Source organism: Pteropus alecto, unplaced genomic scaffold, assembly GCF_000325575.1.
Source record: "Pteropus alecto unplaced genomic scaffold, ASM32557v1 scaffold167, whole genome shotgun sequence".
Classification (NCBI taxonomy): Eukaryota; Metazoa; Chordata; class Mammalia; order Chiroptera; family Pteropodidae; genus Pteropus; species Pteropus alecto.
In genome coordinates this window covers 48,584-52,060 of record NW_006440647.1, presented here as the reverse complement: position 1 = coordinate 52,060, position 3,477 = coordinate 48,584, and the positions used below count along the sequence as shown (strand labels likewise).

The following is a 3,477-nucleotide window of genomic DNA, read 5'->3' as shown; positions in this document are numbered from 1 at the left end:
TATTTCATCTCTTCTTATGGCTGAGTAATATTCCATTGTATATATGTACCACTGCTGCATTAGCCAATCATCTATTGTAGGACACTTCGATTGCTTCCATGTCCTGGCCACCGTGAATAATGCTGCTATGAACATCGGTGTGCAAATATCTTTTCGAATATGAAACTCAGTAGATTTTAAATAGAAGAACCTGTATCGAATGGATTTGGAGGTACAAATGGTTTCACATTCTAGAAAAGTTTTTAATTGACTGATAATGGAACTGGTTTGGTTTTGTAACCACGTGTCAGTGTTTGCTCGCCTTGTTTGAACTTGATTATGAATTCCGTGAAGGCCGCCAACTGTCCTCTCCTATGTTAAAATGCCAAGAATCTTGTGGGTGCTTTATATATTAACTGATGATGATAAAAAAGGGAAAAAATGACATTCATCCAGTCCTAGAGCCTTGAATTACTCAGTCCTCTGAGTTATGCTTAGCTTCACAGATTTAGTAAGGTCACCACACAAGTATAAGAAGAAACCATAGTAGAGTATAGTGAAAAAAAGACTTGAGGAGCAGATGTCAGTAGGTTGGATTCTGTACTGTCACCTTATAGCTGTGCAACCTTGAACCTGATTCTTCATCTATAAAATAAGGATAATAATATTTTCCCATAGAGTTGTTTGGATTATTAAATAAATTAACTATGTGTGATGTCAAACAGTTTACAATTTCCAAAATATGACATGCTGTTTACTGCTTCCATATCTGTACCTGGAAGCCTGAATCTAGAATAATCATCCCTTTCATATCCACACTTTGCCTCTCTTGTTGTTTGGCAAGTTCCTGGTCTTCCAGAAAGACACGACTCAAGCACTAAATTATTTGTGAAGCCAGTCTTAACCCAAAAAATGGTAGATAGATATGGTTACTTAATGTTGAGTGAATATCTGGAACCCAATAAGTGCTAAATATATGTTTGTTTTTTCATTACTATCCCCTTCTCTGCTTAATCCCAACAATTCTTTCTTTAAGTGACTTGTTAGATATTGTTAATTCTCTTCTTCTTAAAATCTTTCATAGTCAATTGAAGGGATGTATAACCCTCCTACTTGGAAAGAGGGAGCGGATAATTGCTAACAATAATTACAATCTACCAAAAAAAGCAACAGGTAGCTTATTTCAAATACAAAAAGAAAATTGAAGGAATATACTACCCATGAGTTCTTTGTGAAAAATTACTTGGCAGTATGAAATCAAATCAAATAAAAAATGAGTCAAAATAAAAGAATTAAGGATGGATATTTTGTAGTGAGCCTATCTATTTAAATGGAGGACTAAGATCAAACAAGAAGGTTGAATATGAATATGTGACAGAATGAAACCACTATAAACCCTGACAATAAAAATCCATTCATTCATATGTTCATTAAATACATACCATTTAGTACCTACTCTGTGCCAGGCAATGTCCTAGGCACTATGGGTCCAGTCATCATCAAAATGAAGTCTGTCTTCATGAAACTTAGATTATAAAGGGAGAGACATACAATAAACATGTGTATCTATTATCTAAATATATAATATCAGATACTAATGAGTACTATGAAAAAATAAACTGTAAAGGAATAGAGAATGGTAAGTGTGCTATTTCAGATAGCATGGTCAGGGATCGTCTCTCTGAAAAGATGATGTATGAGCAGAGAATAGAATGAACTAAGGGTAAGAGCCATGCAAATATCATGTTGCATTATTATTGTATGAGACATACTAATACTAAAATGTTATTCATTGTGTATCTGAAATTCAAACGTAAGTGGGCCTACTGTAATCTTTCTTTTTGCTAAATCTGACAACTTTAAAATAAACACACTGTTAGATGCTCAGGAAATACTTTGAATACTTTGTATCTTTTCTTCCTATCTCATTTTGATTTTTCTTTTAATTGAAGATAGACGCAAAAAATATGTACAGTTGATCCCTGAACAATGGGAATGGGATTTGGGGCGCCAGCCTCCCAGGCAGTTGAAAATCCACATATAACTATGACGTAATTCAACCTGAGTCATTCCTATATATTCTATGTGTACATATGTATGCACATATTTGTGCATACATTATGTATACACACATACATACATGAGACACAGTAGCACCCAATAGTATAGAATATGTAACATGCATGCACAGAAAGCACCTGAAACACAAGTAGAATTATCTGTATTGTTGATATGGCCGTTCTGAAATATACCCTCTGGTCTGTCATCTTTTCCTTCAGTTATTTCAAGTACAAGGCTGAGAAAGACATGGTCTCTGGTCCAATTTGGACCTGGCGAGCCCCATGCGGAACCGGAAAAATGCCTCCAACTGGTTGCAGCATCGGCTTGTTTACACGGATACACACGCTCCTTTCTTGTCGGCTGGAGGCCACGTAGGCCTGGGGAAAGATTTTACCGAAGGACCCAGAAAGGTTTCCGTGGTTTCCGTAGCTTTGGGAGGTTGCGCAGCGGCCGGTTCTGGGAATCAGGTGGGTTCCTAGGCTCAAGAGAGTGTTCCCTATTTTCGCAGCAACAATGACTCCGTTGTTTCGCGCGCCGCCGGGAGGAGGAACAGGAGGGAGGCTTCGGGCTTCAGGGAGAAGCATCCCAGTTCATCCAAGAGCCCGGAGCGCAGCAAGTCCGCCCGCTCCCCGCGGGACCGCTGCTCTCTCTAGCACTTCTGCTCTCGGTCAGGGGGACCCGAATGGCCTTGGGCATCAGCGGGGACGCCTCAGCCAAGGCTCCCCAAACCGGCCCTACTGCTCTGGCTGGTGGTATCATTCGCGAGAGCAGCCCTCGGTACCGCTGCACCTTCTTCGTTTCTGCTTCTTCGGGCCGCCTATTGCGGTCCCTGCGGGAGCGACAACCGGTGGCCTAGCCTCCTGGAAAAGGACAAGGAGGATATGTGAGAAGGAAGCGCCTTCGCTCTGAGGAGTGCATCGGGCTTCTAAGTCCGTTTCATCTTTTACCCTGCTTTTGATCGTTTGCATTTCGCTCTCTTTTGCCCTCCTTGCGCCCATTTTCATTTTTTCTTCAGTCTATGCATGGCAGCCCCTTATTCTCCCTTTTCCTTCTTTAATTCTCACTCATCCTTGAGCCCCTTCAGACAGTGCCCTGATCTTCCTCCACCCCTTTACACCTCGGGTCTTTTAGCGGATATGGCCCAGGTTCGCCGACCTATGTATAGCATTTATTTGCTTTGTACTATCATTTATGAACATGTTTCTATTTTCCACTAGACTTAGTGGAAAGAAAGAACCCTGTGAGTTATTCATCACAGAATTCGCAATGTTTATCGCTTAGTAAGAGCTCAGCCATTGTGTGTTAAATGAATGAACAAATCAGCTTGAGATGATAACGGGATGTGTAAGTGGAAATTCTTTGTTGGGAATTGGAAAGGATTGAGGTTAAGGGTTTAAATTGAAAAACGGGAAAACCTTCCTTCAATATGATTGAATG

At 40.3% G+C, this 3,477-nt stretch overlaps 1 long non-coding RNA gene across 2 annotated transcripts in view; it reads left to right on the top strand.

The window, feature by feature from the left end:
- Positions 1-2,427: 2,427 nt before the first annotated feature.
- LOC107196097 overlaps positions 2,428-3,477 on the top strand; it is a 23,239-nt gene continuing 22,189 nt past the window's right edge. The window contains exon 1 of one of the 2 annotated variants that reach the window (XR_001517419.2): positions 2,428-2,507. This is a non-coding gene — a long non-coding RNA (uncharacterized LOC107196097). The remainder of the gene's footprint in view (positions 2,508-3,477) is intronic. The other variant, XR_003048112.1, reaches the window with a different exon arrangement.